Source organism: Sphaerodactylus townsendi, linkage group LG15, assembly GCF_021028975.2.
Source record: "Sphaerodactylus townsendi isolate TG3544 linkage group LG15, MPM_Stown_v2.3, whole genome shotgun sequence".
Classification (NCBI taxonomy): Eukaryota; Metazoa; Chordata; class Lepidosauria; order Squamata; family Sphaerodactylidae; genus Sphaerodactylus; species Sphaerodactylus townsendi.
In genome coordinates, this window is record NC_059439.1 from 33,835,031 (window position 1) to 33,862,845 (window position 27,815).

At 42.6% G+C, this 27,815-nt stretch overlaps 1 pseudogene; it reads right to left on the reverse strand.

Annotated features, from left to right (window-relative positions):
* Positions 1–1,805: 1,805 nt before the first annotated feature.
* On the reverse strand, positions 1,806–11,647 carry LOC125444358 (annotated as a pseudogene).
* Between the last annotated feature and the right edge of the window lie 16,168 nt (positions 11,648–27,815).

The following is a 27,815-nucleotide window of genomic DNA, read 5'->3' on the forward strand; positions in this document are numbered from 1 at the left end:
CTACCTATCTCCGTAGGCATTATTTCGATTTGTGAATCCCCCATACATTCTAAAGAAGAGTTGGCGAGATTTCCAATCATGATCACAAAAGGTCTCCTTACCGAGAAGCATAAAAAAAGTCCTTCGAAGGATGCATTTGGAAAGAATATTTGACAGGGACATAAACCATCTGAGACATAATCCCACTAATCAGGAGGTCTCCGGACTGATGCCACTCGTGCGGGACATGCATGGGATCACTGTCAGGGCACTGAATGAAACCTCTGCCCACCACTGGACTAAACAGGAAGCCATTAACAGCTTGGTAGCACCAGTTATCCCTGGTGGCAGGTCTCAGTCCCAGATTGCCCAGTTGGCGCAGGCTCATCCCAAGCTCACCGTGGACGTTGCCTGATTGCCAGATACCCTTGTGGAATCTCAAATCATCAGCTTGATTTTTAAAGTCAAGCTGGGTAGAAATCCATGTGTCATCTGACCATCAGAGACTTCCAAGACTCTGCCTTCATACTGGCCTTCTCAAATGGGAAGGAAAATGTGACAGAGACCACTCGACACCCCTCAAATGTGTCAAATGTGACAGAGACTGCTTGACAAAACAGGGTTTTTTTTATAACCACCTGAAGACTCATGTACACCCTGTTTTCTAGCCACTGTACCTTGGTCTTGGGGAAAAAAAATCAGTGCTTTTGATAATTACATGGAAGAGAGGGCAAAATTAGTTGAAGTAATTATGTGGCATCTTTGGCCGTGAACTTGTTTTTTAGACCTGCCTCTGCAGCTAGTCTGTTGTTCAGTAGAACAGCTGTACGTGCCAGAGTTTCTTCTAAGTAAACGCTATCAAGAACATGAGTCTCTAAAGATAATGCTTGAGTGTAAACACAAGGACTTCTGTTTTGAAGAATGGGCAGGGTGCTATGATTGATATGTTCTAAGGATGATTGATTGTAGTCCCAGCCTGCTTTCAGTGTTCTGAAGAATTTCAAAACCTGGAGTTAAAATATTTAAATGCATGTATTACCTTTGAAAGGAGTCACCAGAGGGAATTCAGTAGAGAGGCAATGATTAGAAACCCATATAAAGTGAGTAAACAGTGTACACATGAGTAAACAGTGTACACATTGAACTGGTATTTCTGAATATGTATGTATGTAGATAGATAGATAGATAGATAGATAGATAGATAGATAGATAGATAGATAGATAGATAGATAGATAGATAGATAGATAGATAGATAGATAGATAGATAGATAGATAGATAGATAGATAGATAGATAGATAGATAGATAGATAGATAGATAGATAGATAGATAGATGATGGATGGATGGATGGATGGATGGATGGATGGATGGATGGATGGATGGATGGATGGATGGATGGATGGATGGATGGATGGATGGATGGATGGATGGATGGATGGATGGATATAGTGATAATAATTAAAAATTTATAACAGTATAATTAAAAATTTATAACAGTAATCATCTAACCAGTGTTTTTATTAACCTATTTTTGGACTATAAAGTATCTTTTTTTTTAAAAAAACTCTTACTTTTTTATTTTTTTCTGTCATTATTCCCCAGCTCCCTTATCAGGCACTTTCTCTCATGCCACATAATGCACTTTCATTCCACTCTCAATGCACTTTGCAGCAGGATTTTACTGTGTAAGACAGAAAAATCCCCTTATAAATGATCACTAAAGTACAATGTACTAGTTGAGTATGACTGTTTCATGAACCTCTATGGTATGCCAATCTTCCAGCACCAAATCCAAGAATAACACATCATTATGATTTTACATTCTTTAATTCTTTCTCCAAATTAAATGTTCTCTGCTGTTCTGCTCAGGCCTGAACAGAATAACGAAACATTTGGGGAGAAAAATACAAGCCAAGAGCCCACCACTGGAGGCCAAGATACAGAAGATCTCCACAGCTACCATGCTCTTCCCCTTGTGGTGCTCTCAGGTAGGTTGGGGACAAAAAAGCGACAGCCAAAACACTGCAAAAAAGACCAGCATGCTGAGAAGGTGATGAACTTGGCTTCATTAAAACTGTCTGGCAACTTCCTTGCAAAGAAAGCCACAGTCAAGCTGATGAGGGACAGAAGTCCCATGAAGCACAGAACAATGTAAAACATGATGGCAGATCCTTCATTGCATTCTGCTATGATCTCTTCAGTCAGAGACTGCATGTCCAAATCTGGAAAAGGGGGAGAGGTTGCTAGCCACACCATGCAAATGTATTCTTGAATAAAACTGCAGGAGAGGACAAGTGGAGGTGGTCAGCCTTTTCCCCACCCACTTCCTCATTCTGGATCCTGGCTTGGTGGCCATGAAAGCGACAACCACAGTGATGGTTTTGGCCAACATGCAAGAAAGAGCCACCGAGAAGATGATGCCAAAAGCAGATTGGCGGAGGAAACAGGTCATCTTCTCGGGTTTTCCAAGAAACAGCAAGGAGCAGAGGAAGCAGAGCAGGAGTGAGACCAGGAGGACGTAGGTGACATCTCGGTTGTTCGCCTTGACTATAAGAAGTATGACTCTGTGCTTAATAGAAAGTTCTTAATAGGAAAAGTGTGATAAGGGAAAAGGATCCAGCCATTGAAGCTAAACTGGCCCCTAAAGGTTCTTCAAATGACAAGAAGTTTATTACTTTGGGAATGCATCTGTCTTGTTCCTTGCTTGGATAATGGTCTTCTTGGCATTTCACACAGTCAACCCTGTCTGGAAAAAAAGAGGGTTGGCCTCAGTGACAGTTCATATATGATTTAGGGTCTCAGGCTCAAGATAGGAGATATGGCCCAGTCCAAAGGGGGGGGAGGGTTGAATTGGCAGGGGGAGGCAGAGTGGGCCTGCTCGGGCAGATTTGCTCTCCCTGGGGCACTTAACCTGGCTGAGGGGAACAGATACTGCCACAACCTCCTGTAACACCTGGATGCAGCACCTAGTCCTGTGTCAGAATTCTCATGCCACCATAGAGAAGAAGAAGAGAAGAGTTTGGATTTATATCCCCCCTTTCTCTCCTGCAGGAGACTCAAAGGGGCTGACAATCTCCTTGCCCTTCCCTCACACACAACAAACACCCCCTGTGAGGTGTGGGTGGGAGCTGAGAGAGGAAACTTCCTGAGAAGCTGTGACTAGCCCAAGGTCACCCAGCTTACGGTGTGGGAGTATACAGGCTAATCTGACTTCCCAGAGAAGCCTCCCACAGCTCAGGAAATTGCGGCAGAGCCAGGAGAATCCCAAACCTGGTTCCTCCAGATTAGATACACGAGCTCTTAACCTCCTACGCCAGTGCAGCCAGGACATGGTAGAGAGATTCCTGGGGGTGAAGGCAACGTTTTTGACTTCCACCCCAGGTTTACCTGCATTTGTGTTGCAGGTTGGGGCATTGGATGCATGACTTACTATTGTGGCTGGCATAAGTCCATTAACCCTTATGAATGGCTTCTTTCTCTGTTACATGGGGTTTGGAGGAGTTCTCCTCCATACACTCACCAGAAACCCCCCTGTGAAGAAGCTGACAGGATGCACTGCCCATAACAGTGCTGCCCTCGCCGCACTGTGGGCTCTGGATTGGGCTGCTCCTCCTGCTAACATTTCAATGATTCATTCCCGTGTGGAAAACACCATTTCTATTTTTCCAGTGTTGCTTTACATTGTCATTGTCATCATCATCATCATCATTTTCCCAGTAGCACCTTAGAGACCTGCAAGATTCTTGGGGTCTGAGTTTTCAAGAGTCCAAGCGCCCTCAAAGGAAGCTTTACTCAAAAACTTCCACTCCAAAGCGCCTTGTTTGGTCTCTACAAGCACCAACTGCACTTAAATCTTGCTTTCTTTCCTGCAGGGGTAATAGAAGATAACCTCCACTGGAACTATGGCTCTTCCTCAAGACACCTAAAATAATAATGCTTTTTCAAACCACTTTCTACAACTGTTTGCAAGTGGATTTTGCCATTCCTCACAGCTTCAAAGAGCATTAGAAAGCAGTTTGAAGAAGTGCATTATTCTGCATGTGTGGACGAGCCTATCAAGTTATTTCGGGATGGTGGTGCAGCCAACATGCTTGATGTCAGAGATGCGGTTTCTGTGATGTTATCCTTTCCTTTTCACACCTTTTTAGAGAACACAAACTCATAATGCCTAAATCACTGGGATATTTTTCTGTGTTTCATGTCCCCAATTCCACCACATAGTGTTGCTGGCCCCTGATGACCTTATTGCCAATTAAAAGGCCATTTCCTGCACGCGTGTACATCACTCTAAGGTGGTATCTAACCTGCATTTATACTACTGACAAAGGGAGGACTGAATTGTCCATCAAGATCACATAAAAGCTACATTTGAGGACTACAGTGGGACCTCATGGACCAAAAAAATCCACGCGGAACCAAGGCAGTTGTAAGAAAGAACATTGAGCAGCATTGACTGAAGAGCAGATTTGGATCACCAATCTTGATTTAATTTCGCTTGATTTTTCTGAGTCACTTATGGCTCATTCGCAAGACATGCGGAATAATGCACGGTCAAAATGCTTTCAGTGCTCTTTGGGCTGTTTTGAAGTTAAAAGGAATGGCAACATCCACTTGCAAACAGTTGTGAAAGTGGGTTTGAAAACGCATTATTTCTCACAAGGCAGCGGAAGGGGCCCTAGGACATTTTTTTCCTGCATGTGCCAATCAATAGATTTTTCAGTCTTCTGGAATGACCCCTCCACAACTCTGGATGTCAGTCACAGAAGAGGGTGTTCGGGTACTTGTGGCAGGTTATCCCACTTGGAAGCCTGTGACAATAATAAGGCCTATCCTGAGGCAGTTGGATTTTCATTTTGTTTCTCATGCCCCTCTGATAAAATCAAGTAAACAGTGAACATGCAGTCCTTCAGACAATATTGCCTCTCTGTTGTAATGGTCTTGCTGCAGAGCCAGCGTATGCTTAACGGTTAAGAGCAGGTGGATTCCTAATCTGGGCTTGATTCTCCACCTCCATCTGTGTGTGGCAGAGGCTTGTCTATGAGACTAAAATGTGTTTCTGCACTCCTGCATTCCTAAGGCAGGACAGACCTTGGGCTAGTCACAGTTCTTCAGAATTCTCTCAGCCCCGGCTACCTCACAAGGTGTCTGTTGTAGGGAGAGGAAGGGAAAGGAGCTTATGGCCACCTTGAGTCTCCTCACAGGAAAGAAAGGTGAGGTATAAATCCAAACTTTTCTTCTTCTTCTTCTTCTTCTTCTTCTTCTTCTTCTTCTTCTTCTTCTTCTTCTTCTTCTTCTTCTTCTTCTTCTTCTTCTTCTTCTTCTTCTTCTTCTTCTTCTTCTCCTTCTCCTCCTCCTCCTCCTCCTCCTCCTCCTCCTCCTCCTCCCTCTCCTTCTCCTTCTCCTTCTCCTCCTCCTCCTCCTCCTCCTCCTCCTCCTCCTCCTCCTCCTCCTCCTCCTCCTTCTCTTCCTCCTCCTCCTCCTGCTCCTCCTCCTCCTCCTCCTCCTCCTCCTTCTCTTCCTCCCTCCTGCTCCTGTTCCTCCTCCTCCCTCCCCGTCCTCCTCCTCCTTTCTCTTTCTCCTCCTCTTTCTCCTTCTCCTCCTCCTCCTCCTCCTCCTCTGTGGATTATCATCAGGCAGAGGCACCACCTCTTGATATGCCCAGTGTCACATTATCTGATCAGCAAATGAATCATAGGCTGCAGGTTTCAGATTATCACTTTGTGCAGAAATTCAGAACGGTATTGTCTGCTGATTTATGGAAAGGAGTCTGCACTATGCACATAGGCACAAAGTTTTCAGTTATCGTTTTGGAAATATTCTTAAGAATTAAGCCTGAATGCTAGGGAATGAACTGAAAAATATCACCTATCCATCTGGCTTGAAATCTCTCCCTCTCTCTGGGCAACGGACACAATTACTTAGCAGCAGAATTTTTCCCTTCCTTCTCTCTCTCTCTTCTGAGAACCAGGATGACAATAGTCATTGCAAGCAGAACGGGGAGGCCCCTAACCCAAAACATGAAAGGAGTTTGGCTGGATTCATTGGATTATTATTTTTTCCCTGTTCACAACATTCAAACAAGTGAGTGGTTTAAGTGGAGGATTTCCCTTTACGCTTTGTTTGAGGTCTTGAAATAGCTACCCTTTAGCTTTAAAAAAGGGCTTTGGACAGATTTATGGAGGAGAAGTCGCATCTATGGCTACTAATCTTGATCCTCCTTGATCTCAGATTGCAAATGCCTTTAGCAGACCAAGGTGCTTCCAGGATATGGCAGCAGCAGCAGAAGGTCATTGCTTTCTAAGACTCTGCATGTGAGCCCTGTGCTGCAATTCCCGGTGGGCCACTGCGCAGTAGCAGAATGCTGGACTAGATGGACTCTGGTCTGATCCAGCAGGCTAGTTCTTATGTTCTTAAGGTGTTCTGTCACTTGGGTGAGGCAAATTTTGAGACCAGAGAAAACAAATGCAGTATTTAAGCCAGAGCAGTGTTACATGCTGGCTCTTTCCATGCAAAAAAAAAATTAACACATTTTGAGGGCAGAAAATAAAATGCTTTTCTCCATGGAGTTCCTGCATTGTTTTCCTCCTCCCTTTATATCCTGAAATTGTTTTTCTAGCCTAAAACTTTTTTTTTAATGAATTCCCATCTAAAAAATTATTCTTTAGCCTGAAATGTCTTCATTTTGCTATGCGATCTGTTTTACTGCATTTCTTCTAATGCCTCTGTGAGCTATCCCTCAGACTTCCTCAATGCACATTTTATTGCACTGGTGAGTTTCCACTGGCCCCCCTTGCCTGCTTATTTCATCATTTTCTGTGTGTTTTTTTAAAAAAAAAAATGACAGGGAGGGTAAAATCTTTGAAGCATGTGAAGATCACAGAGAATCACAGCCAGAAGAGACTGAAGCATCAATTCAACAAATAACTCAGAGCCCCTAGGGCCGTGGTTCTGTGAGAACCTTTGGCACTCCAGCTGTCATGGACTACAATTCCCATCAGCCCCCTGCCAGCATGGCAATTGGGGTGGTATATATCAGAGTATGAGAAATAAATAAATAAAATAAAAAAAAAGGGGAAAAAATCACATCATGGGAGCCATAAATCATTTTGAAGGTAATGGTGGACAAAGATTGTGCAGTAAGGGGTTGAAAACATTTTACAAACGCTTTAGGTGCAGAAAGGGCCCTTCAATTGCATCACATCTAAGGAAAACAATTTGCAATTCTCTATTAAATACCTGTGAGGCATGGAATTATCTTTATCCCCTGAATTTTTGTTCAGTTTGAAATGCCAGTTATTTTGTTTCCCGGGTCTTTATTATAGAATCTCCCTGAGCTTCCATGGCTGACGGAGATTAAGTATCCATACAAAAAAAAGTTCCAGCCATGAAATTCATTTGTTTGGGAAATGAAGGGATGATAAGCTAGGGAATGTCCTGAAATCCATACCTGGCTAAAAGCTGCTTGGCCACACCCAGCATATCCTCATGCATAATGAATTGTCTCCCCTTAGGGAGCAGAGGAATCACCCTTTCCAATCTTGACTCTCAGAAAGGACCTATTTGGGAACGTGACCATATTAATGATATCAAATCCAGCTCCTATTTCCTTGTCATCATTGAAAGATACTGTTTCTCCAGCAGAGTTGTTGAACGTAATGCCCTGAAGAAATGGATGGAGCTGATTGAAAAGAAAAATGAATAAATAGGTGTTACATTCACTTTTGAGTACTTTTCCCTTTCTTCTTATATTATTCCCACTCAAACAGGAGAGATCAAGCTTTGATTCCTAGCTGTTTACTACATCTGTAGTAATTTCCCCAAATATCGTGATCCTAACATGCAAGATCTTACATTCAGCTGCCAGGAATGATGCCTCCACCTCTTCCAGACATCAAGCAAAATTACAAAGAACAAAATACTTTAAATAACACCTGGCAGTGTGGTTTCTGCTAAATCTAATATTTAAATCCAATATCCCTCTTCTCATATGCTTACCGCCACGAAATTCTACCATCATCTAAAGACTAGACAAACGACCAGGAATACCTAATCTTCTCCTGAGTGCTGCATAAAGCTCCTGTTCCCTCATATTTTGGGATCACACCCCCTAAATCTAGCACTTGCTGCATATATTTAGAACAGCTTGTTAATTATAAGTGCAGATGGGTCTCATGACAAGAGCAAGGTGCAACTCTTTATCTCTGTCTATCTTCCAGATTAGGTTCTTAACATCCCACAAAGTGAGGCATTGTTGTCGGCACTGTCCCAACGCTTATGGACTCAATCCCTCATGGCATCCTGCTTTAATGTTCAAAGGAATATAATGATATTAGAACCGATCTGGAAGCTTTACTTACCTCTAGAATTTATGTTTCCTCTGTGACAAAACTAAAATGTCTCAGCTTATTATGAACAGCCCTAATGTAGACATTTCTGAAGCTTAAAGTTGCTACATTTTTTTTAAATCCATGTTCTACATGATATATAACAATCCATCCTGTTTTTTTGTACTCTGAAATGTATGGTACTTCTGGTTTATGCCTAATAAAGGTGATTGGATTTTGATTGGAACCAATATCCTTCTCACCCTGTTGCCCCAAACCCCACTGTTGATGTCTCCCAATGGCTGACGTTTTCATTGTGACAATGGTCCTCCTCTCATGAGTGCCTGGCAGCTCATTGCAGCTTCAGAGGCTGGTCAAGAGACACAGTGGGCCTGGTTCTGCACTCAGCCCAGGAAGGTTTGTTTGGGGGATTAAGGCACCCCATCCCATTTTGAATTTCAAAGCATGTGTGGAAACCAGCTGGGTCCCCAAGTCTGAAAAGCAAATCTTCCTAGTCTCGACCTGGTGCTGATCCCCTCAGATTTACGCCTCTGCAGGTGGGAATTTTCAGGTTGACTGTTTGAACATAATGGTTGATACATGGAAATATATGAATCCATAGATGAATTTCTGGGTGATTCCTAGAAAATGGAGGAGAAGTCGATCTATGGCTACCAATCTTGACCCTCCTTGATCTGGAGATTGCCAGCCATGAGCTCCCAAAGGCACCTGGTGGGCCACTGAGGAGTAGCAGGAGTGCTGGACCAGATGGACTCTGGGTCCATCCCAGCAGGCTCGGCTCTTATGTTCCTTACAGCTCTTAGCAGACCAGGTGCTTGGGAGCAGCAGCAGCAGCAGAAGGCCATTGCTTTCGCAACTCCTGCATGGAAGCTCCTAAAGGCACCTTGCAGGGCCACTGTGAGTAGCAGAGAGCTGGACTCAGATGGACTCTGGTCTGATCCAGCAGGCTCTTTCATGTGTTCTTAAGGCCATTGCTTTCACCTCCCTGCATGTGAGGTTCCCAAAAGCACTCAGGTGGGCTACTCGCGAAGTAGCAGAGTAAGCTGGACTAGATGGACTCCCAGTGGACTCCTATATTACAATTTTTAGAAAACATAATGTGCATCTAAAACCCATTCCACTGTGAGGGATTATTACCTGCCAAGGTTGGAGATCTTGAAGTCTAACAGCTTTGCCAGCCATGTAGCTTAATGCGTAATCATGGTCAATTCAAAGCATATACTTTCGGCATAGACAGCAGACATTAAAGACACTCGTAGCTGGGTGACCAGTCATCCAAGATTTCAAAAAAGGAGACCCGAAGGCTCTTTAGTCTCTCCTCTCCAGTGCACATCTCACCGGGCCTTCAATGGTTCGTGGAGATTTGGGGAAATGAACAGTCAAATGCTTGTCCTCAGAATTCCTTCTGGTAGAAAACCATTTGCTTTGTCTGGTCTGGTTTTATACTATAAAGATAATTCTTGAACTGCTGAAGCTCATTGGAGCTAATGGTAAAAGATAATGCTACCACGAAGTTACGCGTCAAACTCAAAGTTCCTCTGAGCTCCAGATAATATGAAATCAGCTTGGGCTGTGAAAACCTACACCTTGTCTTCTAACGACATATATTTCGCTTTACTGGTGTGGCAAATCCAAAACAGCACAGTACTCAGCGACAACATGGTGATAGAGTCCCCGTATTAGAGGATGTTATGTATTGACTCCGTCTATCCTCAAAAAATGTTCATGTATGTTACTGAATAAGCTAAAAATGTCTTCCAACGATCCCATTTTTGCTTGGTTGGTTTATGTATTGTTTCTGTGAAGGGCTGAACAGATCCTGCTTTCTGGAAAGCAGCTGCTCAAAGTCTTCAAGAAAGGCTCACCATCATCATCCTCGGCAGCAAAAAGACCAACTCCATGTCCAATTCAAAAAGGAGCAACAACTGAATAATTCCTATGTACTGGTTGAGGTTTCATTTGGGACTATGCCTCTGCGGTAAAAAGGAAGGAACGTCTGTTGCAACCCCCTTCTTGGAAGTGAATGAGCCATATGCAATCTGAGAAAAAAAACATATACAGAGACAAAATTAGAAGCAGTACTTGACTGCTAAATTTGATTGATGGATTTGCCAAAATCAACAAATTAAAATTCATTAATTGGATCCAAAAGTTTCTTCTGAGCAAAGAGCTTTTCCAACCCCCGCTGCAAGTTTTCTCTGTTGAAAGAGAGATATTTCACTGTGAAAAGCAATATACTTGGAGGAACTGTCCTTCGCTAGTTTATTGGAACTGTTGGGTACAAACACGCAACACTTTGATTGATTTTAATGAATGTATTTCTTTCTGTCACTATGTTCCACGAACTGTACTACATCTAAACTGTAACCATGATCTTGTTCCAGTTCCAGTTTAACCTTTAATGGCATGTACATTGGTTAGATTATTTACATTTTAGACATTTAAAATATTGATATTTAAAATGTCTTCCAAAGGCACCAACCACTGCCAAGGTAATCGATGGATCTCAGTCACTCAGCAAAAAAAAAAGCCAGGTGGTCTGGAATTTAGAATAATGAAGCTTGGAAGCTAAGTAAAGGATAAATTAAAAACTTCATACACGGGCTGCTAGCAGAAGATGACAATCCAGGAGAATATGGGATATGGTTTCAAAAGTTCCACAACCACAACAGCATAGTCTCAAGCTGTTTGGGGATCTGAAGGACCCTCTCAGAGGTTACCGCTGGATAGGGAAAACTATTGCAAAAGACGTGCATAACTTATAAAATAAATGGCGTTGCTTAATGGATGACAGAGATGTGAGATATTTGGCTCTTACTGGAAAGCCAAACTTAATACTTACTTCCCATTAATAGGAAATAAGTCCAATATTTCTGGAACTGGTTTAATTCACCGTCGAAATAAAACCTTGTGTAATCAGATTTCGCCAGCAAATGAACTTGACATGTAAGTCGCTTAAACTGCATGAATATTACGCCATGATCCAGCATAAAGAAAACCAGTCATATAATCAAAATCCAACCCTACCCATATTTCATTGTTTCTTATCCTGTGTGGATTACCTCGATAAACTGTTCCCCCTTTTCTTCTAAATCGTTCCCTGAATGGCAAGAGTTGAATCTGTGAAATCACTCAGAATTCCATGTATGAATCATACCTGTGGCATTCTGTAGAGTCTCAAGATGTCTGCCATGTAGAAGGAGATATCCGCCCCAAGTCCTCCAATGACAGCTACTACGTCTTCCTGGGTGTCACATTTGTAATTCAGGAGCAGTCTCCGTGACTTGAAAAGCAGGTCCAGAGTGAAGCACGAGGAGGTCATTTTTCAAATCAAAGTAAGCTGTCAGCAGATATGGAACTCCAAGGGGTGACATTTGACAAGATCTGAGGGATTCAACGTTGATCTCAATGCGACAGCAAAATGCCAAAGCAACCAGGTTATGTTGGTAGTGCTTTATTATCATACTTAAAGAGAGATGAAACAGTCATTTGTCGCACAAATGATGACTGCAAACAAAGTCAATTTTGGCTACCAGCAAGTTCTGATTTAAGAGCAAGGGATAGCCTTCTATTTTATGGTTGATATTGTTGAGCTGCTAATATACTTGTGTTTGAACTCAAATGACACTTGTGGATGTTTCTACTCACTACATGCTAGTTAGTTTGTTTTTTCCTCAACTTTCCCTGTTCATCCATAATTAATATCGCTTTTGCCTTTTTGTAACTCTGTCTAAATTTAATCTGTTCCTGTTAGCAGCAGAGGATAAGACTCTCAATACTGGGTTTAAATTATGGGGAGAACATAAGAACATAAGAACAAGCCAGCTGGATCAGACCAGAGTCCATCTAGTCCAACTCTCTGCTACTGCAGCTAGCCCACCAGGCGCCATTAGGAGCTCACAGGCAGGAGAGTGAAAGCAATGGTCTTCTCAGGCTGTTGCTCCCCGAAAGCACCCTGGACTGTTGAGGCATTTTGCAACTTGTGATCAAAGAGGATCAAGATTGGCAGCCATGCAACCCATTTCTCTTTTCATATAAATCTGTCCAAGCCCCTTTTAAAGTTGCTATCCAGGTGTGGGGCCATCACCACCACCTCCTGTGGCAGCATATTCCAAAACACCAATCACATGTTAGCGTGAAGAAGTGTTTCCTTTAATAGTCCTAATTCTTTCTCCCCAGCATTTTCACGGATGCCCTCCCCTGGTTCTAGTATTGTGAGAAAGAGAGAAAAATTTCTCTCTGTCAACATTTTCTACCCCAGGCATAATTTTATGTGAAAGGCCCTCTTGGACACCCAGAAAGGTTCTGACTCATTGCTAGGATATTACAGCATTAGAGCTGTGTGACGAGTGGAATCAGCTGGGAGGTTGTGAATTTCCCTCAATGGCAGTCTGTAAGCTTAGCGGTTGGACAAACTCTTATCTGGGATGTTCTCGGGCTGGACCTGCATTGAACAAGGGTGAGCTACAGACTAGATGGCCTATATTCCCCGTCCAACTGTATTATTCTAATTTTGCACACATCCAAACTGCACACCAGCTGGAGTAAAATTATTACTATGTTTCTTTTCTTCCCATCTCCAATTCACCCCAACAGGGCCAGCTTCATTCATGAAAGAAAAAAGCCCAGATGATCTGCCAACAAAACAGAATGTACACAATTGTCAAAGAAAAATGCTCGTCTTGCCCAGGGCTATCCCTTTTATATTTGCAGTCTGAGGCTTCTAGAATAGAATAGAATAGAATCTTTATTGGCCAAGTGTGATTGGACACACAAGGAATTTGTCTCCGGTGCATATGCTCTCAGTGTACATAAAAGAAAATACATTTGTCAAGAATCATAAGGTACAACACTTAATGATTGTCATATAGGTCTAGTAAGCAATCAGGAAACAATCAATAGTAACGAAAACATAAAATGTAAAATCATAAAATAAAATGAAATAAAATGAAATGAAATGAAATGAAATGTCAGCACAGGCTATAGTCATACAGTCATAAGTGGGAGGAGATGGGTAATAGGAATGATGAAAAAAGTAGTGCAGTCATTATATAATAAATATATAATAAATAGTTTGACATTATCGAGGAAATTATTTGTTTAGCAGAGTGATGGCATTCGGGAAAAAACTGTTCTTGTGTCTAGTTGTTTTGGTGTGCAGTACTCTGTAGCGACGTTTAGAGGGTAAAAGTTGAAACAGTTTACTTGATGACCAGGATGCGAGGGTCAGTAAATATTCTTCTTCTATACAAAAAAATTGTTAATGATCGAGAGCCTCGTCACCTACAGCATTAAGTGAGGGAGGAGAAAAAAACATTCTTACACTGTATCATTAAACAAGTCCCGAGATGGATGTTTCTGAAAATCCAATGTGTGAAGGGTATAAAGCCAGCTGGAGACATATGAAATGCACCACCAAGCGAGGACATCCTCGACTGATACCACTCATGTGGAACAGGGAATGGAGTTCCACTCCTGACAACTATCTCTTGCTCGTCCTATTTTGCAAGGAATCAGAAATAGGATATGAACGCCATTAGCCTCACCATCCCAATAGGGAAATTTGCTGGATTGGCAAATACCACAGTTTCGAGCCTGGCTTATCGAAGGAAAATGTGAGGTGTCAAATGGATTGAATGCTGTCATGCCTTCTCTCACCTTGGACAACGGAGGGTTGATATAACCTTTGACTGATAGGAAGGTCATTTTTTCTGGCATATTATGCTTAAATTGCTGCAGCTTTGATTAGGGGGAACTAATGACACAGATGTGGGATAATTGCAGGGAGGAGTATTACCTTCACAGAGTCCTGGATTATTCTCGCAGCCTTGTTTTGTAATTCACTTGTTTTTTCTTTCCCCAGCCCAATTCTAATTGCACCTTTGTGGGATGAGAAATATTCTTTTGTCTTTGAGTTTTTAATAATGGGACTGATGTCAGGAGAGCCAAAGTTCAATATAATTCACAACAGTGGTCAGGAGCTGGTGTCAAATGAAAGTATGGTTATACCAATGACATTGGGCCATTTAAACCAAGAATATGTGAGGTAGAAGAAGAATTTGGATGTATAATTCCTACCTTTCCTTTATGGAGACTCAGGGGTGGCTTATGAGGCTCCTTTCCTTCCTCTCCCCACAACAGACACCCTAGGAGGTAGGTGGGGCTGAGAGAGAGGAGTTCAAAGAGAACCGTGATCAGCCCAAGGTCACCCAGAAGAAAAGTAGGAGGGTAGAAACACATCTGGTGCACCAGATAAGCCTCTGCCACTCAGGTGGAGGACTGGGGAATCAAGCCTGGTTCTTCTGATTAGAATCCACCTACTCTTAACCAGTATACCACGCTGGTTAGAAGCCTATGTCTCATGTAGATCACAAAAAGAGAGCCCACATTATTATGGAGATAGATCTACAGGATGACTGCCTCTTCCTCAACATATTGCTGTTTTGTTGCTTTAGTTAGGTTTTAGAAATGATATTTACTGCAGGTAATTGTATCAAAAGATTTTATGTTGTACACACTACCCAGAGCCCTCCGGTGATGGGGCTGCATAAAAAAATCTAACTAATAAATAAATAAATAATAAATAATAAACCTAATCTGAGCCTAGCCTTAACCAATTTGAAATCAATGCTAAAAATACAAAAAAAAAAATTAAAAACTAGTACATGTATTTTAATAAAATACAGAATAATTAAAGGTGACATTTCCACAAGATGACGGCATACCCCATTTGCCTAACCTTACCAATCAAAAATCAATATAATGCTAAAAAATACATTATGAATTATGAGCTTTTGAAAGTCAAAGTTCTCTGTGTCAGTCACTGGCCTTTGACTAATAAAGAAGATCTGATTGACTGCACAAGCTAAAATAAGCAGTGTTTTCAGAAAGCAAGAAGTCATTATTGTGTTCATTTTATTTTTTCTCAAGCTCTTCTGTTTAATGGATGCATTTTAAAATTACTCCTCATCTCTCTCCTGCACTTGGAAGCGCTTCCTCTATGTGGAAGTATGGGGAACTCTGGCTCCCACCAGTTGGCCATTTTGTGGTTGTGCCCAATAACCCATGTCAGAATTCCAAAAGGTGAACTGTGCTTAGAAAAGGTTGAGGTCTTATAATATAGTGGTTCAGAAAGGTGGTTTTATAGACAGAACAGGACTATGGGCCATGCCACTGTGCATATGCTATATTTTGTTTGCTGTGAGTAGCATCATGGTCTTACTGCATTGTTTTCTACTTTCCTAATACCATTTTCTGCATTGGTTGACAAATCACATCTAATATATTTGGCTTCATTTCATATTTTTGTAATCCCAGTCCTATTTCATTGGTTATTTAGATGTATCATCTTGTTGACTACATTGACATCCATGATGAAATTATCGCTGGGAGTCTGTGAAAAAAGGAAACAATAAATAATATAAATAAATACTAAATTTCTGATTAACCGAGCATCTCAAGGAAATGGTTAATTGGATGAAACTGAGATACCAACATTTCCATCTTTTATTAGCCACTAAGAGATATACAAGAAGATATTTTAAAAAAGGATGCATTTATAAAAACAACTAGTCAATGAAGACAGCAGAATACATGGAAAATACTTCCCTAATTTCCACAAGTTAACTTAATTCATGAACCAAGAACAAAAATATCTGAAGAATAACAATTACAGTCACAGGTGTTCTTCTCTGCTGTTCTTCATGTGACATTTTAATATATATATTTTTGTTCTGGACATAAAAGCAAAACGTATTTTGCTAACCTGCATGGTAACCCAAGCAGACTGCAAAACCATCTCACTTCTTTAGATGCCCTGTAAGAAATAAACAATGCAGAACAGCCTGTTAATGCCTTCTGATAATTAGCTGCTCCCTCTTATTCAACTCAGGCTTCAGAAGAATAACGTAGCATTTGGGGAAAAATATACAAGCTAATAATCCAGCACTGGAAGCCAAGATGGAGAAGATCTCAACAGCCACCATGGATTTCCCGTTAGTGCTCAAGTAGCTGGGGACAAAAGACAACCAAACACTGCAAAAAAAACCAACACTTGTGCTGAAGGCGGATAACTCTGGTTTCTCATTAAAACTGTCTGGCTAACTTCCTGGCAAAGAAAGCCACAGTTAAGCAGACGAGGGACAGAAGTCCCATGTAGCCCAGAACAATGTATGTAAACATGATGGCAGACTCCTTCATTGCATTCTGCCAATAATCTCTCTGTAGTCATGGCCTTTGGGTCCAAAATCTGGAGATGGCGAGGAGAAGTTCCCAACCATATCATACAAATGCTCGTTTGAATGAGGAGAACAGAGGAGAAAGAATGGACTTGGTCAGTCTTTTCCCACTTCCACTTCATGCTGGATGCTTTGGTTTGGTGGCCATAGAAAGCTACAACCACAGTGACAGTTTCGTGGCCAAAAACACATGAAACAGCCACAGTGAAGATGATGCCAAAAAAAGCAAATTATTGACGGAAGAAGCAGGTCACCTTGTTTGGTTCTCCAATAAATAGCAATGAACAGAGGAAACAGACCAGCAAAAGAGAGATGAGGAGAATATGTAAGTGATGTCCTGGTTGTTGGCTTTGACAATGGGTGTTTGCCTGTGCTTAATAAAAATCCCTAGAATGAAGACTGTGATTAGTAATAAAGAAGCAAACGGTTGAGCCATGGAGACCCTGGGGTTCTTCATAAGACAGAAAGCTTATTATTCCTGGGAATGCATCGGTCTCTGTCGCGCTAGCATACTGATCATCTGGACATTTTGGTACAGTCATCTCATATCTGCAAAAGAAAAAAGCAGCACTGTAGCCATCTCAATAATGCCTGGCCTGCTTCAGCTTAACCTTGATGTTGATTTCTCGTTGGCCCTTCCACAAGACGAAAATAATGCATTTTCAAAGCCACTTTCACAAACTGTTGTGTGCAAGAGTGGATTTTTTGCCATTCCGACAGCCTAAAGGCAAGAGCATTGAAAGCAGTTTAAAAGTGCATTATTCTGGTATGTGCTTGGAATGGAGCTACTGTTAATTGCTGGGTTATCATCTATGAGAAGCCCTTTTAATTTGCAAAATTAATAGAAGAAGCACAAGAGGGAGGAGGGAGATGATGAGGAGGAGGAGGGAGGAGGGTTTGGATGATACTCCCACCTTTCTCTCCTCTGTTAGGAGGCTCAAGGCAACTTAGAGAACTCCTTCCCTTCCTCTCCCCTCAACCAGAGGTGTATCTAGGAAAATGTAGCCCCGTGCAGTAAATTTGAGTTTTTTTTTTTTTCACCCCTTCCTCCCATATGGGCTGACCACTCTTCCCCACCACACTAAAACAAATTTTGCACCAGGTCATCAGAGAGGGAGGAGGGGTAATGTGGGGCAATTTTCTGCCCCCCCTACATGATCATTAAATGGCCACAGCCTGGGGACATTTGACTCCCCATATGTCCCCCCTGGGCTACACCTGCTATGACCTAAGCCCAAATGGTAGTGAATCTGCAGAAATCTGGGACCCAGGAGCCAAAGTGCAAATGCTTCTATATAGATTGGAAGTTGATTTTGTGAAGGTGCAATATCAATTCTTCACTCACTGATCCAAAATAATAATGGACTTTGGCAATTATTGATTGGGAAGGAAGGAAGAATAGTATAGTCTTGAAGTATTGTCGGTATCTCAGAAACAAAGTAGGGTCAGTGCCTGTATGGAGATCCCCATCGGAGAGAGACTCTGCAGAAGGATGCACACAAAGTAAACCACCTCTGGCTTCTCACTTGCTTTGAAAGCCTAATAAGGTCATCATAAGTTGGAATGTGACTTGATAGGCACTTGGCACATACACAGGAATTCTTCATTCCTAAAATAAAGTGTGTAGAGACATGTCGGGCTTGAAAAAACTTTTGCATTGCTGTAATCTTCTTTATTGCAATCTGCCTCTTCTCAAACAGTGCTACATGCCACCAGGGATGGAAATGAAAAGGGGAAAGCCGGTGCAGTGGTGCATCCCTCCACTTCTGCCAGGAATCCTCGGGCCCATCCTGTCAAAGAGGATACCCCGAACAGACCCTGGTTATCGCCACTTCTGCAGGGATGCATGTCTCGGTTCATTGCACCCTATCTCTTTGGAGCTACGCCTCTGAAGAAGAAAAAGAGGAGGAGGAGGAGGAGGAGGAGGAGAGGAAGAAGGAGAAGGAGAAGGGAGAAGGAGAAGGAGAAGAAGAAGAAGAAGAGGAAGAAGAAGGAAGAAGGAGAGGAAGAGGAGGAGGAGGAGTTTGGATTTATATCCCGCTTTCTCTCCTGCAGGAGACTCCAAGGGCTGACAATCTCCTTGCCCTTCCCCACTCACAACAAACACCCTGTGAGGTGGGTGGGAGCTGAGAGAGCTCTGAGAAGCTGTGACTAGCCCAAGGTCACCCAGCTGGCATGTGTGGGAAGTGTACAGGCTAATCTTGAATTCCCAAGATAAGCCTCCACAGCTCAGAAGCGGTAGATGCGGAGAATCAAACTCGGTTCCTCCCAGATTAGATACACGAGCTTTTAACCTCTTATGCCACTGCTGCTCCTCTGCATGTGACCACCTACCCTTTTCCTTTGACACTTTCCCTTTTTTTTGGCTTAAAGGAACACAATCATAACAGCACATTTCTCTCCTGTCTCTTGTGATTACTTCAGGTGGCACCAGGCCTGTAATGGTCATTGCACACAAGAAAGAGGATGCACCTATCCATGGATGTGAAGGAGAGAAAATAAACAGTATTATACTATTTATCAGCTGATGAAAAAAAACAAGCAAGTCAGCAGTAGAAATAGGTGTTACGTGAACAAAAATATCAATATTTTCCTAGGCTCTTTCCACAAAATCAAAAGAAAACATGTTTGGGTCAGGAAATAAAACACTTCCTCTGTAGAGATTTCACATGGTTTCCCTCTCCCCTTGCATTCTGAAAATGTTTTTATTTCCAGTCTGGGAAATGTATTATGTCCATGTTTATTTCCAGTCCGAAATGTATTATGTCTTCTGGGGTGGGGCGTTAATCAAATCGACTAATATTTATTAATATTACTGCTGATAGCTACTGTTAATGTTAATGTTAATGTTAATGTTAATGTTAAATGTTAATAGTAATAGTAACAGTATGTAGTAATAGTAATAGTAATAGCAATAAGTAATAGTAATAGCAATGGTATAGTAATAGTAATACAACAATAATAATAATAATACTGGCCAATAATAATAATAATGTTACGCATTTGAATAAATGCTATTTATTTGAATCCGTGGCCGCTTCTGCACGTCTCTTTATGACGGCCTGGGGCCAAAAGCGTTTCAGGCCGCTCGTCTGTACAGCTTAGCGGCGCATCTGACTCTTCTTCCACTCCCCAGGGTGGCCAGTCCAAGCAGGCCTTAAACAACAACCCTTTAAGAGGTTTGTTGTTGGGAGGAGAGTTCTTCCCGCGGCCCGGGCCGAATCAGCCGCCGGAAGCACGCTTGCCTCCGATCTCGCCCCTCGCTTCTTCTGGCGCTTCTCGCAGTGTCCTCCTGCCATTATCGGCCCTGCCCGAGGCGTGCAGGCCTCGCCTCACACTGTCCTCTCTGACCTCTCCAGGGGTGCGAGGAGGGCAGCGTGGCTTGCGGAGCTGCGCTGCTTCCCGTAGGCTACCAGGAGGACACGTGAGGGGCGGAGGGAAGTGCAGAAGGCTCCGCGCGAGAGCCGCCTTGTAAGCTCTGCCTGTTCTTTCGCTTCGCCTGCTGCCTTGACGCTTGCGTCGTATCAGGTTCTGCCTGGCCGTTTCCTGGCACAACCATGCAGAAATGGCCTGTGATAGTTTTATTTATAGAGTTTCACATATATTGAAAATAAGTGGTGGGGGTGAACATGGCAATGAACTTATGTTAAACCTCCTATGGAATAGTGATGTTATGGAGAAACTGAAAATCCCTGCCCCCAAATTAGCCATTTAAGGATTAGATAGGACTTGAAAACACCACAGAATCCAGACCTGGTTAAAACCTGTATGCCACACAATTAAATCTTCTTGAATCACAAGTTCTTCTCCTTCAAGGGCATTGGGATTCAGCCTTCCAACTTTCACCCTATGGTAGGACTTATTTGGGAATGTGACCAGGGTTGTGATGTCGAATCCAGCCACCATTTCCATATGCTCATTAAAATATATTGTTTTACCTGCTGAGTTGTTGAAGGAAATGCCTTGTAGAAACTGATGGAGCTAGTTGATAGAGGGGGGGGGGAACAGAAAGAAACAAAAAGAGCAATACCATTTTAGAGTCTACATGCACAGATTTATTGAAATCTTTCCTGGGTGACACAAATCTTTATTTTGTGTCAACCCAGGCTGGGAATGCAGTTCCTCTTGCAGCTTAACATTTCTAAGCATCAGGATGAGTTTGCACAACTTATGGAGAACATGTGTTTACTGGGGTGTTGTGTGATTTCCAGATGTAAGTAGCTCCTGTATGGCGAGACTGTAATGGTGATTTCCAGGTTGTATGGCATCTCTCACGAAGATGCCAGCTACAAATGCAAACGTCAGGAGAAATACATTGAACACGCTTACATAGCTCTGAAACCACACAACACCCCAGTGATTCAGGCCATGAAAGCCTTCGACAATATAACGTGTGATTTTTTTCTTCTCAAAAACTCCCCATTTTTTGGGTAAAGGAGAACAATGAAAAACCTACACTGCAATCCTGATGGTGAGGGAGCATGAAGGCAGCCACGGACGGTGCCATGAAGGCAATACCAAGCTGCCTTCCACAGGGGCTTCTGGTACCGTTCTCACAGCCCAATCACCCCCACCATCCCCAATTTGGATCGGGCTGTTAAATGTGCAGACAGAACAAATCAAATTGTCCATACAATGAATCAGTGAACATTTATCTTGCACAGGATGGGATTTAGGATCAAGATATCGGCAAAATTTTATCAGTGGACCTTGTGTGTACCCATTTGACTAGTCTTCACCCTGAGCAGTGGATATGCTATCTGTCTGTCTGTCTGTCTGTCTGTCTGTCTGTCTGTCTGTCTGTCTGTCTGTCTGTCAATCTATCATTCATTCATTCATTCATTCATTCATTCATTCATTCATTCATTCATTCATTCATTCATCTTACTTATGGTTTTGTTTCCCCCTATCCCCTGAAGGGCTCTGGGTGGTGTCATACTTTCCATACAGCATATACAAAACAAAACCCCATTAAAATTAAAATGAATTAAAACACAGCAGTAATCACAAAGATGGGGCCAGCATTAAAACCTCAGTTAAAACCCTCCCAGAGAGGGGGGAAACAAGCTGGAAAGTGGGTCCTTTAGATGGCAAGGCACTCCAAATCGAAGGAATAAATAAAAGGGGCACTAGATAGTTTAAGCATATTACCTTCCAAGGCTGTGGATCTTGATGTTCAGCGTTCTGATGACCTGCAACAATAAGCTGCCTGGTGGGATCTGGATGTGATCATGGAATCTAGTAGCATGTGCTACAGCATAGACAGCATTATGTATGCTATAGCTGTGACCACTCTCACGGCCATTTCAAAAAGAGTACCGGGAAGGCTTTCCAGTTTCCTCCCTTCCAGTACATGTCCCATTTTTTCCCATCACATCTCTGGAGATTTGGAAAGAAACAACTAAATGCTTATGCGCCCAGAATTCTTGAGAAAGCTGTTGCTTTGTTCCCTGTTAGGTTTTATGTTCTGCAGAAACGCCTGGAATCTTAGGAGCTCCTTTGAGTGAACTGTGAAGGAAACCTAACCATGAAGGAAATGAAAATCAAGGGCGCGTGGAAGGCCTCTGTGACTCCAAAATCAGTCTGGGCTGTCGTGAATCCACACCTTTCTAAATGTTGATTCTTCTTGGTCATCAATAGGACTCCTAGAAATCTGAAATCATTAAATGCTACTTTCATGGTCCTCGATTCTCCATAGAAAACACAGGTGTGGACTTGGTCCTCGGACAAAGTTTCGAATGAATGCTCAGGATGAAATCATTAACATCAAACACAAAACCCCACTTAGAATTTTTGGGGATCATTTCTATGAAAGCCAAACAGATTCCAGATTGGGGAAGCAACGCACTCCAGGACCTGCATTAAAATGTTCACCGCTGTCATCCCCTACCGCAAAGAGCATCTAACCCACGCCCATCCAAAAAAATACTGAAGCAATCGGACAACTTTAACGTGATTGCTGATCTTCACTAGGGGACCGTGGCGGTAAAAGAAAGGGGACTGTCTTGTATCCCTCTTTCTCTGGATGTAAGGAGCCATATGTGAGCTTTGGCAGCTCATAAGAACATAAGAAGATAAGAACAAGCCAGCTGGATCAGGCCAGAGTCCATTTGAAGGTCCAGCTCTCTGCTACCTCGCAGTGGCCCACCAGGTGCCTTTGGGAGCTCACATGCAGGATGTGAAAGCAATGTGATGATGTTTTTAGGAGAGGACTGAGGAGGAACAACTCTGCGCTTTAAGCTTGTTTACACGAGTATCACTCATGAAGCAAGTTGAGGACTCAAGAATGCTTCCAGTTGAATTTCCTCAAGGGAGATATGTGGAAAGGGAAGGCCCTATAATGAGTGATGGCTAACCTTTTCGAGACCGAAAAGCCCAAATTGCAAAACCCAAAAAAAAAAAAGCCAATTTCTTATTGATCGTGAAGGTGCCAACATGGCAATTTAACCTGAATAATTGAGGTTTTTTAGCTTAGAAAAAATGGTTGGCTCCGAGACGCATCGCTATTTGGGAGTAAGTTTGATGAAGCAAATCAAGGCAACTCTTCCAATGGGTGAATCACGAATTTAGGAGGGTTTATATCTTTAGAAGCAAGGCCCATTGCCAGCAACCCATGTGCTGATCGTGCCCAGACTAGCTTTAGATGTGTGTGTGTGTGTGGGGGGGGGTGATTTTCCACTCCCCCCACATGATGGACTCCAGCACGTGTGCCCACAGTATGGGCTCTGAGTGCCACCTCCAGCACCCGCGCTTGTGGTTCTATCATTGTTCTTATAAGCACCTTACAAGTCCCTATGTACTTCTCCTCCTGGAACCTACTAATGAGGAGCAACTTAAAATCTGGAACATGCATTTTTGTGAAAGTGATTTTAATGAGATATCATGTATGTTTTGAGGGGTGAAGTTCATGAGGGCTCATTGGAAGGTATATATAGATAAGCACAATTATTAATTTGTGTGAAGTAAACTCCTTATTTGAAGCCTGTCTTCTGAGAAATGGCAAAGCTGACGATTGCATTAGTTACTGCATACAATAGTTTGTACCCTTTTTTTTTTGAGAAAACTGGGAACCCTTTTCCAGAAATGTCTTTGAAAAATTTATTCAAATAGAGAAGTAGTATGCGAGGTTTGAAATCTAAGGAAAACAGTAGATTGTAAACGCTAGACTACATTTGACAAAACAACTATTGAACTAATGTTTTAAGTATGTGCATGAATCTAGAGTTAGCTTTTTACAGACAGTTAGAAGTCAATATATAATGCATAATGGGTTATGTTTTGTTCTTTTTTTTCGTTTGTGTGCTTTGCCATTATGTGTGAGAAAATTTAAAAAAAGATTACTATTAAAAATTGAATGCTGCCTCTTGGCCACAGAATCAAATTTAAATTTTGGTCGACAGCTCTTTTTTTTCTCCTTTTGAACACTTCCCAGGCATGGAAATCACTGCTCTTGTATGCACCAAGATCATACCTGTGGGATTTTGTAGAGACCTAGGATGTCTGCCATGGTGAAGGAGATATCTCAAACAAGTGCCCCGACGACAGCCATTAGCTGATTTCGTGCATGTCACATCCATAGTTGGGGAAATATCTGTGCAATTTTACAGAGTAGATCCAGAGAGTTATTTATAAGTCATTCTCTCGGGTCATAGTAGCTGGGTCATATTACGGGAAGCCCAAGGAGATATTGGGCAAGATCTTGGGGTTCACACTGATCTCATGTACAGCAAATGATAACGCTTCAGGGTGTTTTGATAGAACTCTGGTCAGCATTCTAGAAAAAACAAAGGAATACTTTTAAAAAAAGGCATATTCTGCAATGCACTAGCTCTATTTGAATGCAATTCTGACCTGAACTGGCTAAAAAGCAAAGGCAATTTGCCATTGATTTCTTCTCTGCAGTGTTCCTTAGTGGTCTCCCTGTTCCTTGCTTAGCTGTGAGCCAGGAGTGGTGTAGGTGGAAAAGAGCATTCAAACGCTAATCTGGAGAACTGGGATTGATTCCCCACTCTTCCACACGAGTGGGTGGACTCACATCTGGTGAACTGGATATGCTTCCCCTGCTCCTTCACATGAAGCCTGCTGGGTGACTTTGGACCTAGTCACAGTCCTCTCTGAACTTTTTTTCAGCCCCACCTGTACCTTGTGGGGAGGGGAAGGGAAAAGGAAGGCCAAATCTAGATTCACCAGATAAAAGTCTGTCACTCAGGTGGAGGAATCAAACTTGGCTCTCCAGATTAGAGTTCGGCTTCTGCTCTTAACCACTTTACCACAGTGGGTCATTTGGGTAGACAAACATTGCAGGGTACACTAACTCTTACATGCCCGCTATCTGAACACCACATCATCATCAGTATGAATAGGCCCATGGTGAGTGAACCTTTTATACCTTAGATGTTGTAGACTGAGCACCCCATCAGCCAATTGGCCATGCTGGCAGGGGCTGACGGGAATTGTAGTCCATAACATCTGGAGTGCCAAAGGTTCACCACCACTGGAATAGGCCATGGCCAAGGTCACAAGCAACAGTAAACTAGCAGGAAGCATTTCCTTACTGTGGAACTTCCAGCTCCTGATAGGCTAGGGTCCACTAATAGTTGCCCAGGAAAAATCATAAAAAATCTGAGAGACAATCCCCCCAATGAGGAGGCAAGGTCACCAGGCTGGTACCACTCATGAGGAACAAGGAAGGGATTCTTCAGGCAGCAATTTGCAGAATTGGCTTTGCAGGTGGCAGAAACAGAAGAAACACCATTAGCCCCAACAGCTGTTCCTCTGGAGAGAGCATCTCCCAGTGAACTTCTATTACTGACTTCACCCCAGATGGCTTAGGGGGGGGGGTCTTTTGTAAAGCTGTGTGGGAGCTATCTTAACTATAGGCCGCTCAGAAGTGAGTTCCATGTCATTCAATGGAGCTCACTTCCAAGGAAGAATCGTTAGGATTGCTTTTGGTCTCTGTTGCCCTCTTTTGTTGTCTGAGTTTTGGCAGGGTTTGATACACAATGCAGAGGGTGCCGAATGATATTTGAACACCTTTACTCTGTGCTACTGCTTTGTTTACAAGTGTCATGCCAGAAATCAAAGTTACAAGCTTTTGCCCGTGCGTAGTCTCTTATTCCCACTCTCAAAAGGTCATTTTTTTTTAAAAAAAAAAAAAAAACAAAATTGCTTATTGACCTGTTTTTTTTTAACACTTTCTGGAAAAAAAAAAAAAAAAAAAAACTCTTGCATTTAGATCCGCTAAATAATTATATTGATTTGCTTACGTCCAGGGGGAGACAATTATCTTTGCAGAGTTAGAGTCCTGAACGGTACCATAGTAACAATCATTTTTCCCCCTCAGAACTGATCACCGGCGTCTCCATGTCTCCTTAGTGAATGAACTAACTTGTCTTTCAGGTTTCCATGATGGGCAAACACCCAGCAAGAAAGTTTCAGCCCAAAATGAAGGCATGCAGAGAATCTAATATGTGTATTCGTGCCATCTCTAAGTATTCCTACTCAGAAATAAGCACAACTAACTGCAATTAACCTAACTTATTTTAAAGTGTTCTAAGGGGTCAAGGTGGCCCAGGAGTGTCCATTTTTCTCAGTCTCACAAGATAAACAGGGTCAGCCCTGGTTGCTACCTGGATGGGAGACCACCAAAGAAGCCCGGAGATGCTACACATCATAACCATAAGCATAAGCATAAGCATTTTATTGTCATTGTGCACGCACAACGAAATGTACAGCAGCATTCCTCAATGCACACAATTCCAGACTCATACCCCATCCTCACTTTCCCCTTCCTCCACCCATCCCTACACAGCCCCAAACACATCAACACGAAGCCGCGGAGTTCAGCATAGCCACAGCTGTAGAGTAGAAGCTGTCTCTAAGCCTCTTTGTCCTAGTTTTGATAGACCTGTATCGTCTGCCAGATGGTAACAGTTCAAAAGGAGAGTGTGCTGGAGGAGACGGGTCTCTCAGAATATTTTGGGCTTTCTTTAGGTTTCGGGAATTATAGAGTTCTTCCAAGGAGGGGAGAGGGCAGCCGATAATCCTCTGTGCAGTAGTGATCACCCTTTGGAGCACCTTCCTATCTGCCACTGCGCAATTGGAGAACCATACATACATCGTCTCTTGCCTTGAAAATGCTAGGGGTTGTCATAAGCCAACTGTGATTTGGTGGTGCTTTCTAGCACAACGGGCCTGCTTTGATTTCGAATATTTATATCCAGAATTTCTCCACAGTTTGCTTTCGGGGGGACTTTTCTGGGAACAAAAACCAATCGCCTTTGATCCACACGTAGCCAGTCAATTTTATCCAGAATCAATATTTCATGAAATGATAAATAATTGTGTCAATGCTAACGTTTTTTTAAGTGACCTTAGGCCTGTCACAGCTCCCTCAGAACTCTCTCAGCCTCGCCTACAAGGTGTCCGTTGAGGGTAGTGGGGAAAGGGAAGGCAATTATAAGTTGTTTGAGACTGCTTTTGGTAGAGAGAAGTGAGGTATAAAAGACAACTTCTTCTGCCTCAGGCTAGAACTGTTGAGTTGCCAATTTTGGAACGAGACATTTCTGGAGATTTGGGGCGCAGCATGCCATAATATCGTTTCAGATGTGAAGTTGATTATATCCTTTGTCGTTTGCTTGAATCCTACTACTGTTCTGTCCCTTTAGAGTTTTATTTCCTGACAGAGTACAGAGAATTGCTGGGAAACATCAACCTTTACCATTTTTCTTTCTTTCTTGACCAATCACCCGTGCAGTTTGCAGTCCATAAACAACTCATTGGGGTGGGGATGAGGACCAGCAAACCACTTTAGCTAAAATGTGGTAAGCCTATAGAAATACTGAGGAAGTACTGAGTTCAGAATCCAGGAAGTGAATCAAGAAAATGTCAGTGTGTGATTAAAGAGAATAGGGTGGGAATCATGTTCTCCAGATGTTCAGGACCAATTCCTCTATCAGTTTTCTGTCAGCATACACTGGCCATGCTGGTAGGGGCTGATGGGAATTGTAGTTCCTGAACATCTGGAGAGTCGCAGGTTCCCTACCCCTGGTTTATATCTTGCCCACAGAGAAGGTCTGAAAAAGCAGCCTATAGTGTTTGATAGTACTAGTAGCTTTGGCAATTCCAGGAGGGAAATTCCTGAATATTTGGGGCAGACTGAGGGAGCTGTAGGGTTTAGGCAGGACAGTGACTTCAGTGGGGCACAAGACCATAGAGTCCACCCTCCAAACCAGCCGTTTTCTCCAGGGAAAC